Raw genomic sequence first — 15,812 nt, 5'->3', positions numbered from 1 at the left:
TGGGGCTGGAAGGAGAGTGTTTGGGGTCATGCTGGGAGGGATGGGGCTGGAAGGAGAGTGTTTGGGGTCATGCTGGGAGGGATGGGGCTGGAAGGAGAGTGTTTGGGGTCATGCTGGGAGGGATGGGGCTGTTACAAGTGGCAGTGCAGAGGGGAGGGCAGAGCTGGCACCCAGAGCCCCCACATCACACAGGAGCTGGGCAGGACACAGTGGGTTTGCAGCAGGGTGCTGCCCCAGCAGGCTCCAACCCAGCCTGCTCTCAGGGCTGGGCTGGCATGGCTGGGGCTGGGCAGGAGCCCTGGGCTGCATCCCTGCTCCCTGGGGTAGCAGCAGTGACCTGGGGCAGTTACCTGGGCTTCCAGAACAGCCTTCCCTCGCTGGTTTCCTGGATAACCACTTCCAGCAGCAGCTGCCAGGGGTGCCTGCCTGGCCAGGGCAGCTGCCTGCTGCCAGGAGCTCGTCTGGCAACCCTGGGCTGTTTGGTTGTTCAACAAGAGAATGGCTGTTCCCACTGGAGGAATGGGGAAGCTGGTGCCTGGAACCAGAGGCAGCAGGCAGCCAGTGACACTGGGAAGCAGGGCAGAGCATGAGGGTACCACACACTACGTGCCTCTGCCTGTTCATCCCCTCTCCCTGTGCTCATCACTGAATTTCATGGTGCATCCCACCCATCCCTCGCTTCCAGAGCTCCTGGGGGCTGTCCCAGGACATCCTCTGCCTGTACATGCAGGGTGGGATGGGGGGTCCCAGCTCCCCAGTGGCTGGCTCCTGGTTCCTGCTCGGTGATCCAGCACCAGGAGCTCTCCCTGCAGCCTGAGAGTAAAGCAGAAGCTGCCCTGTCACCCATGGGGACTGTCCCAGCCTCATGGCCCCACGCTGTGTTTGATTCTTCTCTGGGACCAGAGCTCTGCTTGCACTCCAGCTCCTGCCGACCACAGCAGCTGGTCCCTGCTCCTCAGGGACAGACTTCATGCCCAAAAATGTGGCTGCCCCATCCCTGGAAGTGTCCAGTGCCAGGCTGGATGAGGCTTGGAGCAATCTGGCACAGAGGGAGGTGTCCCTGGCCATGGCAGGGGATGGAATTAGATGGTCTTTAAGATCCTTTCCAACACAAACCATCCTAGGACTCTGATTACGTGACCTGATCCCAGCCCAAAGCTTTATTCTCACACAAGTTTGACACAGCTGCATCTCTGCATCCTCCCCAGCTCCTGTTCCAGCCCAGAACTACAGAAAATACCAGATCTCTGCCTGCCCAGGCTGGGATACCTGTTCAGCCCTTGGTTTCTGGCATCCTGGAAAGGGTCTTCTTGGGTGGATGTCTCCCATCTTCCTTCATTCCCCTCTCTCCCTCATGGCCACCAAGAATCACAGGCCTGTTTTATTGTGGAAGAAAAAGAAATGTTCATTGCATTCTTGTTTCCTGGCCAGCCCTGCCCTTTGTTATCCACCAAACACGATTATGGAGCCTGGCACTCCACCAGCTTGAAATGGAGTCGCTGGGCAGAGCATGAGCTGGGGACTCCAGGAATGGGAAAGCACAAACTGAAGGGCCCAGCTGAGCTTGTGGCAACCCTGGTGGGCTGGAAGATGCCAAAGAGGCTGCCAAGGGCAGCTTCCATCACACAGACATTTCACTGCAGCTGACCAAAGCCTCCTGAGAGCTCCTACCTTCCCACAGGCAATATTCACCCCTAGCTCTTCTCTCTGCTTCCTCCTGAGCAGGCCACAGAAGCTCTTTGCCAAGCCATCACGTGCTGTCCTCAAAGCCCTGTCATCTGGAGAGGCTTGGGACTTGGGGCTTGGTGATGGGGATGAGGGTGGCTGCAGATGCTGTGGTTGTGTGATGGGGGACAGAGCTGTGTGAACTCACAGCCTGCAGCTCCCAGCTGGTATTTTCTTTCCTCCAGTCTGTGCAGATTCATTTCACAGAGAAGTCAGCAGGAGCCCCAGTCTCCTCCACTGGCTGCTCACCTTCCCACCCAGTCGTGGCCACATGCTCACCTGTAAGTTTTCACTAGGAATTCACACAGCAAATTAAAGTGTGTGAGCCCACTGAACCATTTTGGGTACATTCTGAACCCAGTTCAGCAAGGCACCAAGTAGCAAGAGTTACTCTTGAAAAGCCAGTGTGGCTCCTGGCCTCACCTGCCCTGCTCCAGGTGTGTGAGCAAGGCTGTCCCAGCTCCATCCCCTCCCCTGCTGCACTATCCCAGCACAGGAGCAGGCAGGGAGGAAGGACAGCAGAATGCTGTGCTGGGGGAGAAGGAAGATGAGGAGCAGAGGTGTCTGAAATTCCTGAGAGGAGATGTGAGGGAGCAGTGAGCACTGGAATATAGGAGCTGCCACCCTGCTGCATTGCAGTGATGCCCAATGAAGCCAGAGACACGGGGAACCCCTTGTTGAGCATTTCACTGTGTCCATTGAGCCTGAAGACAAAGGGAAATCTCTCTCTGGGTGAACCCTGGGGGTTCCTGACCTGCAGCACTGGCTATGCCATGGAGGCTGCCGATGGCCAGAGATGTTCCAAGGGCACGCAGGGAGGAAATGGGAACAACCACACGGTCAGTGTGTCACCCTGTGGCAGGCCAGGGAGGTCAGCAGCACCGTGGCATGGACAGGAGCATCACAACCCTCCTGTGTGTCATCCTGGCAGGATTCCAGGGGTCAGGACAGGTGTGAGTATCCAGCCTGCTGTGCCATGCACTGTGTTGTGCTGTGGTGTTTATTTCCCTGCCTGCCCTTGAACCACAGAACCACTGGGCTGGAAGGGAACTTAGAAACCACCTTGTTCCACCCCTGCCATGGGCAGGGACACCTTCCACTAGCCCAGGCTGCTCCAAGCTCCATCCAGCCTGGCCTTGGGCACTCCCCGGGATGGGGCAGCCCCAGCTGCTCTGGGCACCTGTGCCAGGGCCTGCCCACCCTCACAGGGAACAATTCCTTCCCAATATCCCATCCATCCCTGTCCTCTGGCAGTGGGAAGCCATTCCCCCTTGTGCTGGCACTTCACACCCTTGTCCAGAATCCCTCTCCAGCTCTCTTGGATCCCCTTTAGGCACTGGAAGGGGCTCTAAGGTCTCCCTAGAGCCTTCTCTTCTCCAGGCTGAACAATTCCATATTCCCTTAGCCTTTCCTGTCCCCATCCCCAGGCAGCAGAGGTTTCCCAGTGTGCCCGTTGGGCAGGACAGGGCTGCTGGTGCCCGGAGAGCTGCGGGCACACCCTCTGAGCACAAGACAGGTTTGCGTGTCTCTTGCGTCAGCCCTGCTCTCTGCCAGAGCCCCAGGGCAAAGCTCTGCTTGGGGCTGAGGTGTCAGAGCCCCCTCCATCTCTAAAGGTCTGCAGGAGCCAGGGAGACGAAGAGCTGAGGATCCCAGCCCACCCCAACACAAAACCTTGGAAGATATCACTTCACATTGATCTGGCTGGGGGCAGATGCCCCTACCCGGCCTTTCCTCATCCAGGGGACAAAGCTCCTGTGGGGTGGGGTCTCTGCTGCTAAACACACCCCAGGGCAAAGTGGCCACAGTGGGCAGCCCATGGGTGCCAGCCTGGCTGGGGCACATCCAGGGCTGCCATTGTGTCCCTGCCAGCCTCGTGTGATGCCCAGGCTCCCTGGAGAGCTGGCTCTCCTCCAGCCTCTGCCTTCAGGACTGCAGGTGAGCAAGTCCAGGCCTGAGCCTGCTCTCGGGCAAAGGGTGGGTCTGACAAGATCTCATCGCTCCAGGCCTTTCTGAAAGGAGCCGAGTTTCAGAGTGCTCCTTGTGGGAGCCACAAACACCGGTGCCATTACATAAGGCTCGTCTGGGGGTGTGCAGCAGGGTGAACTGAGGAGAAGCACAGTTCCTGGGCCACAATGCTGGTGCAAAAACCAGGGACTTTGGGGCCAGGTCCTGATGATGAGACAGTTGTGATTTTCCCATGGGATCTGCAGTATTCCAGCAGCAGGAGGATGAGAGCCTTGGTTCTTTCTGACACAGTGTGGCTTGTGCACAGTCTGCCCTGGCTGTGGAGGTGCCTATCCCAGTTTTCCTCCTTGCACATTCCCTGTAGCCAGCTGAGCACAGCGAGACCTGGCTCTGTGTGACACTGAGCTCCAGCTGGTGGCATCTGAGCTGCTGGCCTTGTCACCTTGTCTGAGGTGAGGCCAGAGCAGGCAGCAGCGATGAACAGAAAGCGTCTGGCCCCAGGTCTGGCAGTAACCAGAATGTTCTGTGTAGGATCCAGAGGGGCACATGGACACCGAGTCCCTCGGGGTTTACCCAGGAGGAGCCCTTCACCTCCTGCACCCCAACAGGCTGGTGGAATCCATGTGCAGGAAACCCTTCTCCAGCAACAGGGAGGGAGCCCTGGCGTGTGCCTCAAGGGTTCTTTGAGCACAGCAGGAGAGGAGAGAGGCACATGGAGGAGCTGACTGTCTGTCCCCTCTCCCTGGGCAATGCAGGGAAGCCCTGAGGCTGCCTAGGGGCCTCTGGTCCCAGGAGCCCTTCCCAAGCCATCCCAGCGAGCAGGTCCCAAGGGTCACTTTACCTGTGGGCAGGTCCCCAGCCTTTGTGCAGAGAGCCATCCCTCCCTCCCTCCCTCCCTCCCGCATCCTCCCTTCCCAGAAGTGACGGTGGCAGGCGGTGGCAGGTGGCCAGCCCCACCTGTCTGACAGGTAGAGCAAGGGTGGGGGCAGTGCCTGGCACCCGCTGCCTGTCCCAACCTGCCGGGGTCCTGCCAGCAGTCACCTGCTGAGGAGCAGGAGTGGTGTCCCCAGCCCCGGTGACACCCTGCAGGGACAGCTCTGCCCCACCTCGGGGGCAGTGCACTCCTGGCTGAGGATATCCTGAGAAACGGGGTTGGTTCATCCTGGAAAAGAGAAAGCTCCAGGGAGACTTTAGAGCTGCTTCCAATGCCTAAAAGAAGACTAGAAAAAAAGAGGGTGAGCAATTTTTACACAGGAAAAAGGGAGAAGAATTTTTAACTGAAAAAGGAGAGACTTAGATTAGATATCAGGAAGGAATTCTCCTCTGTGAGGGTGGTGAGGCCCTGGCACAGGGTGTCCAGAGCAGCTGGGGCTGCTCCATCCCTGGAAGTGTCCAAGGCCAGGCTGGACAGGGCTTGGAGCAGCCTGGGATGGGGAAGGTGTCTCTGCCATGGCAGGGGTGGAACAGGATGACCCTCTGTGTAACACACAGGGGTCACAGAGCCTCAGACACTGCAGACACACAGCTATGGGCACATCCAGCCTGTGTGCCACTGGAAACACTCCCAGACAGAGACACAACCGATGCAGGCAGAAGGTGAGGCTCACAGACAGCCCCCCACGCACACACAGGTACCTGCAGAGCCTGGGAGCTGCAGGTGTGCACACAGAGATGCTCTCTGCAACACTCAGGTGTGTCAGCAGTTACACACAGCCTTACTCACACACAGTTACTCACACAAGCCCCCACACAACTCCTCAGCCATGGCCATACACACTCCCTTCAGGCAGGCTGCACCCAGCATGGTGGTGGCCACACACATGTCCCACCTCCATCACCCACAGAGGATGCCCAGGTGTCCCCTCACCCTCAGCCAGCCACACACACCCCAGCCTGTCTCTGCTCCCAGCTCCCTGGACTGAAGGGTTTTGGGATGGGCAGAAATCCCTGAGGGGCGCTGATGGGACCAAGGGTGGTGATTGGAGGCAACAAGGAAGGACAGACACCTGATGATATGGGGTAAGTGCTGCCTGTTCTGTGGCAGCAGAACCCCCAGGTGTCAGGAGCTGAGCCCCAGCCTTGCCTGGTGAAGGAGCAAACAGAGCAGGGGTGGACTCTTGGCCATCCCTGTCATTTTATCAGGAGATGGCAAAGACAGGCTTGTGCCAGCACCGTGCCTGCTCTGGCACCCATCATCCCAAATGTGTCCCCTTTGGGGCTGGGAGGGCCCCTTTGGGGCACACCTGGGCAGTGTCCAAGGGCTCTGTGACCCCACACTGGGTATTTCCCTAGTTCCAGTCCCCACAGATTGATGGTGTCAGAGCTGCAGGGCCAGGCTCACCTGGGGTCAGAGACCTCCAGCATTCACAGCACCTCAGCATTAACTGAGAGTCACAAAAACACCCTCCTGGATCTGGCTGGGCCATTCCAGCCCTGAGTGACAGCCACCAGCATCTTGCCCAGCCACTTCCAAACAAGCCAAACAGCTTGAGGTCTTGCAAAGGCGCTGCAGACATCTCAACCCAAACCAAGCTGAGGTCTGGGCTGTGCCTCTCTCCTCCAGGCAGGGCTGAAAGTGCCATCAGCTGCCAGCCCCAGTGGCTCACACACACCAGCCCAGCCGACTGCTGCCTATCTCAGTCTGCCCAGGCAAAAGCCACCAAGTGTCCCTGGGGCCGTGGGGCGTGCAGGACACGAGTCCCAGAACACAGGGCTAGGGTGATGGAGCTCACTGGGGTGGAAGCAGCAATTGGGTCTCCATGAGGAGACACGCTGGCCAGGCTTCAAAGCAAATTTGTGCCCATGGAGGGAGGTGATGAGGGCTGAGGGGTGACTTGGCACTGTGCAGAGCTCCTGCTGCACAGGAGATCAGTTCTTCCTCTGGGCCCACAACAGCAGGTTGGCAATCTCAGTGCTGGATCCACAGCAGCCTTTAGCTTGGCTCCCTCCTTGTCCACAAACAGTGAGCAAATCCCATTTATCCTGAGGAAACAGGCACCTAGCATGGGGTGTGCCACAGGGAAAGCTGGATGGGGAAAGGGCCGTGCTGACCCTGTGACTGTCCCACATTGCCCCCGGGGTGGCGATGAGCTCATTGCTGCGCTCACCCTCCGCACCGCATGCCAGGTGCTTTGTCATGAGGCAAGGGGAGGAGGGGGAACAGGTTATTCAAGGTCTGCAGGGCCCAGGGCACGAAGAGGGTGAGGGCAGGGGTTGGGGTAGGAGAGCTGGGTGGGCAGGCAGGGTGCAGCCCCCTCCCCTTGCCACAGGAGCTCCGGGCAGGGGGGGCTCAGGCAGCGCCAGGCACTGCGGGGCAGGCACAGGGCACAGGAGGGAGCAGCAGACTTTGCCCCCACCCCGCCTACAAGGTGTGGCACAGAGACTGAACAGTCTGCAGGGCATAATTACCATCAAAGCCGGAACAGGTGGGTTGGGATCAAGAGGGGTCATATTTGGGTCAGGTCAGGAGAGCTGACCTGCATGGGATCAACAGAACGCCCCTGTGATGGGTTCTGCAGCATGACAGCCTCCTTCCCTGCCTGGGGCTCCTCAGCAGTCAGTGTGTCCCCCACTGGCACATTCCCAGCCTGGGAACCAGCAGCTTCAATGTGTCCACATGGACCAGAACAATTCCACAGCCCTGGAGCACCTTCCTGCCCTCCCCAGGCTCTTCTTTGCCATCTGTCCACCAAAATGGGCAAACTCCTTTTGGAGAGGCCACAAGGGACGGGGCAAAGCAGCCCTTCTGCTCTGCCATCCCAGGGCACTGGACCCTCTGGGCACCTTGCAGAGCTGGTGATGCTTCACAGAACACTGCTCCTTCTCTTCCACTCCAGCCACTGCTTTCCCTGCTGGCAGATGGAACAGCCAGAGCCCCTGATCCCCACGTGCTCATCCCCCTCCCTTTGGGGAGTTCTGTGCTCCTTTCCCCTGCACTGTACCCTCCCCACACACACAGACCCTCCTCTCACACACATCCCAACCCTACACACACACACACTCACCATCCTTGCCCCCATCCATGTCTCTCCCTGCTCTGCCCCTTGGGCTGAAGGTTGGGGTGTGGGATGGGGCCATGGCTGCTGACACAGAGGGTTGTCTTGGAGAGGTCAGGGCTGGACACTCGGTGCCACAAATGTCTGTACAAAGATTTGGCTGCTACCAAGGTCTCCAGAAAACAGAGGAGGGGATGAGGAAGCACTGTGAGAGGTGAGGATGCTCCCAAACCTGCCAAGGCCATGCTGTCCCAGAGCCATCCCTGTCACCAGCACACAGCTGGACACTGGCAAGGGACTGTCAGAGCTCCTAGTCCAGGGCAAGAGCCAGCAGGAACCTCTGCTCCCAAGGGCTGGGGGGCTACAAGAGTCCCCATTCATGTCTAGCATTGCTCCAGACACTGGCCTGGGGAATGACTGCAGCCCCTCCCTGCCCTGGTGATGGCTGGAAATTTTCTCTTTTTGTGTTGAAGTATGACAAGAGACACTGCTGTCCAGTCACTTCTCTTTCTGTGACCTTAGAAGAAGAGCTGTCCCCCAGTTCTGATGGCTCGTAGGAGTCTGGGCTGTGCCCACACCCCAAGATCTGGGGATGGAGGGAGGAGCAGAGCTGAGGACTCCTGCCCTATGGGGGAAGAAGGATGCCCTGAGGAGGGATGACCCCATACAAGTGCAGGGGGCACACCAAAGGAGAGAGGGTTTGGGAGACCTGCAGAGCTGGGGCACGGCTGAGCTGCACCATGCCTGGTCCCTGGGTCCCTCCCTGACCTGGTGGGTGGGGGGAGCTCCCTGCAGACCCCCGGTGTGGGGTGTCCAGGTGTGTTTGTGCTGTCGAGGGGTGGGCACGCGTGTCCCCGTGGGCAGGGCCCGCGCATGGGGCTCCGTGAGCGCCGTGTCAGACGGGCTGCGGCACCACCCTGACATTCATTTTGCAAACACTCCTGGGGTCAGGAGCTATGGAAAGGGCAAGTGTAGGCAGTGCCAGTGTCTGTGCTGAGCTGTGCCTCCTCAGCTGGGTCACCCCAGGAGAGCAGAGGACACGGTGCAGCACGGGGAGCGGGTGGAAACTCTGCCCTGGGACAAATAAAGCACGGCACCAACTCATGCAAAACAAGATGAGGGGCTGAGGATTCCCCCGGCCAAGAGCCTGGTGGGTCTGTAACAGCTGGAGCTGCATTCCTGTGCACCTCCCCCAGCACTGGGCACAAGGATCTGGGGTTCGTCACCAGCTGGCTGGACTCCCGGTGGAGATGTGGGAGGCCAGGGAGGTTCCTGGCACCCATCCACATCTCCAGGGAAGCTTGCAGTCCTGCTGGGTCTCCCAGGGCTGCTGAGAGTGGCCAGGCTTTTAGTTCAGTTTAGCCATGGTGACCCCAGCACTGTTTACCTGTTCCTTGGTGCAGTGGCCAGAGTCAGGGCTGGATGTTGTGGTGCTCCCTCCCTGCTCTCACTGCAGTCCCACGGTGCTGGGGATCCCACTGCCTGCTGTTCCTCCTCCCATCCCAGCCACCCTGCAGGCCTGGACATCAGGGCACAGCCAGGAACACCCCATCAGCCTGAACTGGTGGTTTCCCAGAAGAGGGATGTGGAAGCCTCGACACAGCTCTGTTTCTCCAGCACCTGGGGTGGTTCTCTCAGCTGCAGATGGCATTTAGGGTGCAGGGGTGGCTCTGTGCCCCAGGGGTGGAACCCTGTGGGGCTGCAGACTCTGGGGAGCTCCTTCTCTTTTCAGACACCTGCTGCTCCTGACACTAATCTGCCTTCAAACCTCTTGCTCACAGAAATAAAACACAACGCTGAAAGTGCCAGTGGAGACACCAAAATAAGGCCATTTTAAAGCTTTCTGTCCCCTGCCCTGACACAAAGCTGTGCAGCCCCTGGGGCTCAGCAAGTGTGGCAGAGCTCTGACTCCTTTTAATGCAGGACTGGCTGAGATATCCACTGGGATGAAGGCAGCACCTTGTCCCCATTTCCCAGAGAAAGGAAGAGCTGTCAGGGAGGGGAAGGGCTGTAGGACCCTCTGAACTTCGCTCCTGTTTGCCTGGTCCCCCTCAGCCCCATTGCCTGGTGCTGCCATGGGGTCTGGGGTCTGTCCCCAGCCCCTCACCCTGCTCTGGGCACTGCTGACCCTCTCCTGACCTCGGGCTGGCCCTGTGCCTCCCCATGTCACCGGATTTTCCAGGGACCGGGCTCGGATCAGCTGCTGTGGAAATTCCCCACCTCCCTCCCACGGCAGGAGCTGCTCCAGCTCAGCACCCCGAGAGCCCCAGGGCTGTCCCAGGCTGGGCTGTGCCTCTCCCTGCTGCCTGGAGAGCAGCCCGTGTCCTGACTCTGCAGAAGCCCTGCTGAGCAAGCCCTGACAGCGCTGGAGGCAGAGCTGGCTATGAACAGTGGGCTCTTTGTGGTGGCTGGAGCAGGAGTGCCCGTGCTGCTGGGACTGATTGATTTATTTATGGAGGTGAATGATTACAGCTTGTTGGAAAGGAAAACACGGCACCTCGGGGTGCAGCAGTGGTGCCTCCCCACCAAGTCCAGGCACACAGAGCTGGGTATGTGTCCTGGAGGGTGGGAAAGGCCCAGAGCACCCAGGTACCACCCAGTGCCAGTGCAGAGCCCACCCCAGCCCTGCTGCAGGCTCTTTGGGAAAGGGGAAACTGAGGCAAGAAGGACAGCAAAAGGCCTTCTCCAGGATCCTTCCAGCACTGTCCTGTGGTTAGGACTTGAGGCAAACACCACATCCAGCCCTTCAGGGCTCGTCTGGATCTGCTCCAGCACTGACACAAGCTCATCCCACACCTGGACCAGTGCATGGATTGCTGCAGCTCCTCCCTGCCTTTGGCTTCCAGCCATGGTGAAGATGTCACCAGGCTGCTGCAGAATGGCTGATGTGACACCTGATGTCCTGTCCCCCAGAACCCCTCTGCTCCTGGGACCTGGGGCAGGGAAGATCAAGCCCCAAACTCAGTGAGGTTGCAGTTAGGAAAATGAATGTTCTTGATGAGTTTGGGGCTGTCCTGTGGGCAGAGAAGCTTCATGTCTGCCCAAACTGCAGGTCTTGGCTGCCACGAGACTTCCCTCCCACAGCCTGGCAGCAGCAGAGCTCCCCATGGCATGAGCTCAGCTGGCCAAACCCCCTCCCAAGGTGCAGCTCACTTGTCTGCAGAGAGGAGTGTCTGTGTGTTTGGGGGGCAGGCCAGGTGAGAAGCTGGAGGTGTGCTGGAGGGAAGCTGCTGGAATGTTGATATTTATCCTCCATCAGTGTGACCTCACTAACCACAGTGCCACCTTGGCCACCCTGGTACACCTGGGCATCTTCTTCCCTGGCAGTGGAGATGGCACAGTGCTCCTGCCTCTGCTCCATCAAGGAGCATCACCAGATCCCTGGGGTGGTTCCTGCTGGAGTGTCATCCCCTTGGCCCCTGGTGCTGATGGCCCCAGGGATGACTCCATCCAGGAGCTATGGCAGTTCTGGGTCAGGACCTCAGGAAGCCTGAGGTGTTCCAGCAGTGTGTGCTCGTTTTTCAGTGACCTGCCGAGAGGAATGTGTGCTTCCAAGGACAGCCAGCTCCCCAGCTTTGGCATCCTGTGGGATGGTGACCAACAGCCATGGTGTGAGTGGGGGGCCGTGTCCCTCAGTCCTGCTGTGCTTGGCTGCTGATCTGCCAAGAGCAGACCACCATGGCCCTCATGGCTAGCGAGCCTGGGGCAGGTTCTGTGGGAGAGGTGGGATTTATCTCATCACCAGGAGAAGCAGCACAGCTTCAGCATGAGGTCCAGCAAATGTGGGGGCTGAGTGGAGCTGTAGGAGCACCGTGACCTGCAGCTGCTTCTCTGGGCACAGCTGATGCTGGTGATGGGGTGGCCAGAGCAGCCTGGACCATCTCCAGCCTTCACACACACACAGAGCTGGACTTGGCTGGCCTGGGAATGGCCACAGGAGGGCAATGACCACACAGGACACCTGGACAGTGCCTGTAACAAACTCTGTCAATTGAGACCTGTCCTACATGGAGCTGGTGAGCCCACGTAACGCTGTGGGCTACTCTCCAAGCACAGAGCTGGGCTGTTCTTTTGTTTGGATAGCACAGGCTTTCTTCCAGCTCGGCTTCAGAGCTCACAGGGGACAGAAATGAGCACATCAACTGTTCCATTTCTGCTGAAAAAGACACCTGCACCAACCAGTGTATAACTGCTTTGAATTCATTGCAGATTGAGTCTGGAGAGGTTTTGCTCTGTCAGCAGACTGGTCTATAGATGTCTCCATGTTCTCCTTCTGAACGAGGAGAAATCACTTCAGCCCAGCCCATCTGACTGATCAGTGCAGTTTCCCCGTGGCCACTTGCCTGGGAGAAGCCTGACAAGTCACTGGGGTGCTTGAGCTCTCCCCACTCATTGTCTGTGGACAGCCACGAGTCTGCAGCCACCAAACATGAGATAACAAACCCTTAGAGCAAAAAGCAGAGTTCAGTGCCCTGTCATGGCTGGGACCACGGGACAGAGATGGCACAGAGGAGGGTACAGGTCCAGGTGTCATGGACAGACTTGTTCAGACCCAGGGTACACCCTTGCTCCCAGCACCCAGCCAGTCAGGACAAGTTGCCTTTCCCATGTAGGAATTCCTGTGCCATCCCCACGACCATCATATGGGGATGACAGCATCTGCAGGATAATGAGGTCTGTTCACCCCTGAAAGCAAGCTGCTGAATCCCTCCTGCAGCCCACAACAACCCTTCTGCTCTGGCAGTTGTGGCTCGCCAGGGTCCCCACCCTGCTCAAACTGGATCTGTGTTTTTATTGCAAAGCCTGTTGTGGGGGGAGCAGGGGAGGGAGGCTTGGGGACACAGCCAGGGCTGTCCCTCCCTGCCAGCTGCTGGCTGTCCCCATGTGCTGTTTGCTCAGCACTGTGTCCCGTGTGAAGGCAAACACGGCTGTGCTGGGAGGAGCAGAAACGAGGGCAAACAGTGGCTGGGACAGTCCTGCAGCCACCGGGCACGGTGAGTGGTGTTTGGGGGTTTCCAGGGCACAGCCAAAGCCAATGGCACCCCAAGAGCTCCTCACCTCTTTCAGTGGTGTGGGACACCCTGCCCCAGCCCCAGCAGTGTCCCCCTGTCCCCCCAGGCTGCTTTCACAGTGTGCAGATTTAAACTGAACCAGGCAGACCAAACTCCCCAGAACAGAGAGCTCGGTGGCTCCTGAGGACACTGAGCCCAGCAGGAGAGGGGTTAATGCCACCACTCTGAATCTGCCATCCTTGTGTGCCATCCTGAGAAGCGGAGCCAGGACTGGTCAGTGACCCTGTGCACCATCAGCAGTGTCCCCCCACCCCACAGTGGGGTCCCTCCTCTCTGAGCCTCAGGCCTGTCCTCTGCTGCTGTCACCTCTGCAGCCCCATCCTCTGCTGCTGTCACCTCTGCAGCCCCGTCCCCCTCCTCTCTCAGCTCCCTCTGGCTGCCCCAGCGGAGGGGAGGGAAGGGAGGAGGTGAAGCATCTTCCAGTGCTGCTGGGGAAGGACAAGCCAAGTTCAAACCAGCGGTGCCTGGGGCAGACAAGGGGCCCATCTGACCCAAAAAGAGACGTGGTGGGACCTTGCACTTCTGGCTCCTTGGGAGCCTGCAGCCCATGGCCAGAGCTGGCTGACCCTTGCCCATAGGAGACTCTGAACAATGTCACCTCCTCCTCCTCCTCCTCTAATTAGCACAGCCATTTGCTGGGGAGCTGTGCTAATTTTCTCCTGACATCTGAGGTCAGGGACAGCCCTCGTTGTCCTCCTAACACCTGCTGAGAACAGAGCTCGCCCATCCCACGTGTGCCACAGCAGGCTTTGCTCTCTGCTGGGCCTGCACAGGAGGCTGCCTGCCCCTGCACTTTGAGAGCCATTTCTACACCTCTGAAAAGGGTACCCAACACAGCTTCTCACCTCCCCATCTACCCCACAGTACTGGCAGAGGGGCCACAGTGTCCCTGCTCTCCCAGGAGCCATCCTGACCCAAAGGGATGTGGCCAGGGCTGCACAAAAAAATGTCCTGGTATTTCCAAGACCACCTCTGCCTGTTCAAAGCAGAGGGAGAAATCCAGCATTCATTGGATCATTTTTCATCAGGCTGATCATTGTGTGCTTGAGGTGTGTCTGCAGATACATTATCTGTCCCATGGTGGGGTCTGAAGTCCAGCAGATAAGAGGCTGGGGAAAGCACTCTGCAGAGCTGAGACATTCCAGGGTCTGGCAGAGGGTGTGGAGCAGGTTCCCAGTGCACAGTGCTGGTGCTGCCAGCTTCTGCTGGGAGAGGTCCTGTCCCCAATGGTGCAGTGTGGGGCTGGCTGCCTCCCATGTGCCCAGCTGTGCAGAGGGACATCCCTGGGATGTGCTGGAGCATCAGGAACTGCCCAGCCAGGGTGGGGGTGTGAGGTGGGAGAGGGCAAGAGGCATGGCTGGGGCTCACAGCAGGCAGAGGGGAGCAAATGCTGCTCTGCCAAAGCTCCCTGCACCCACCCATCCCCACACAAGAATCCTTTGTTCCTGCCGTGTCCCTGTCCCCACTGCTGCTCCACGAGTGAGGGACGAGCCCCACGGCCCTGGTGACTCTGGCAGGCAAAATGAGAATAATTAGAAGGAGGTGCCTTTATTACAGGTGTCTGTGAGGGCCTGCAGAGTCTGACCCGGAGGGCCCTTTGATCTCAGCTTTTGAAACTCTATAGCTTTGCTGACAGAGCTTCTCTGTATTTCCAGGTCACCAGGATGATCATTTCCATCTGGGAACAATGAAGTCTTTATGCAGCCCTGTGTGCTGGACTATCCCTGTGTGGGATGAGCTGGTGTGCAGGAGGATGTGCTGCTGCACAAGCCCTGCTGGCCTCCACTCCTCTGGGTGGGTGAGGGACAGCAGCAGGAGAGCCCACCCAGCTCAGCATCCTCACTACCAGTGAAAAATGGGAGGTTATGAAATGCCAGGAGGTTAAATTTACCCAATGCACAGCCCTGTGAGAGGGCTTTTGTTCCCCAGGATGTACCCAAAACCTTCCTGCACATCCCCAGCCCCAGTGGCAAACCCAAAGTCCAGCCTCTGGGATGGAGGGAATTTGCACATGGGGGAATTGCTGTGAGTCCCAGTGCAGTGGAGGCAACAGCTCACAGCAGAGAACAGGAATTGTCAGAGCTCCTGAGCAGTCCCTGAGCCAGGGCACTGCAGGGTGGGCACCTCCACTGTGTGCCCCCAAAACAGCAGTGCCCAGGCCCTGTCCTGGGTCTCCTCAGGGTCTCCTCCTCCTCTGTGCTCTGCTGGCACCTGGGCAGGAGCAGAAAGCCCAAAGCCTGCATTTCTCGGGGCAGAGTGGGATTTGCTGGGGGAGCCGTGCTGCAGAGCCTGGAAGCTGGTCAGCTCACCTGGGGACAAGGCAAGGACAGAGAAGCACTTGGAGAGGAGAAGCCCCTCAACATCCCCTTGTCCTTTGTCCCACTTTGGGATTTTGTCTGAACTGAAAAAGCAGCACCTGAAAAAAACCAGCATTTTCCTGATTGGTGTGGTCTGCCTGGGCCTTTTCCAGCTCCACAGCCTTCCTCAGCCTGGGAATCTGCAGTGACACCTTCCTCTCCCTTTCCTCTCCTGTCAGGCTCCCTGGGAGCCTATACCCATCTCCTTCTGGTCCCAGCTTGGCTGGGGCTGCTGGAGGCTGTGGTTTGCTTTTCCTTTGTCAAAACAATGCATTGTTTGGTGGCAGCTGCAGGCGTGGGGACCGGTCCTGCCAGTTCCCTTGGTTGGGACACTTTTTGCTGGGGTACAGGGCAAAATTTGGCCTGGATAAGCAACAAGGTCTGGTCCCTGGAGAACAGGGTAACCCCACAGGTGATCTGGGGACACCCACTAGATCCATTCTGACCCCCTCGTGCTTGGGTGATGATTTCATCCCTTCATACCACAGCTGTCCCTTGTGTGAGCCAGCAGTGTGAGCCACTGTCCTCCATCTGCTCCGGAGCCAGAGCCCAGCCCACCCCTCTCCTGTCCCCTTGGGGGCTGGCTGGGCTCTGAGGGATGGGCTCTGAGGCCAGGGCACAGATCCTGGGCAGCAGCTGGGCTGGAGATCTGTGGTGGTGACAAAACAGCCTGGCTGATGGATTCCTGGCTAGCAGGA

Source organism: Parus major, chromosome 26 (genome assembly GCF_001522545.3).
Source record: "Parus major isolate Abel chromosome 26, Parus_major1.1, whole genome shotgun sequence".
NCBI classification, from domain to species: Eukaryota; Metazoa; Chordata; class Aves; order Passeriformes; family Paridae; genus Parus; species Parus major.
Note: the sequence above shows the minus strand (reverse complement) of the source record.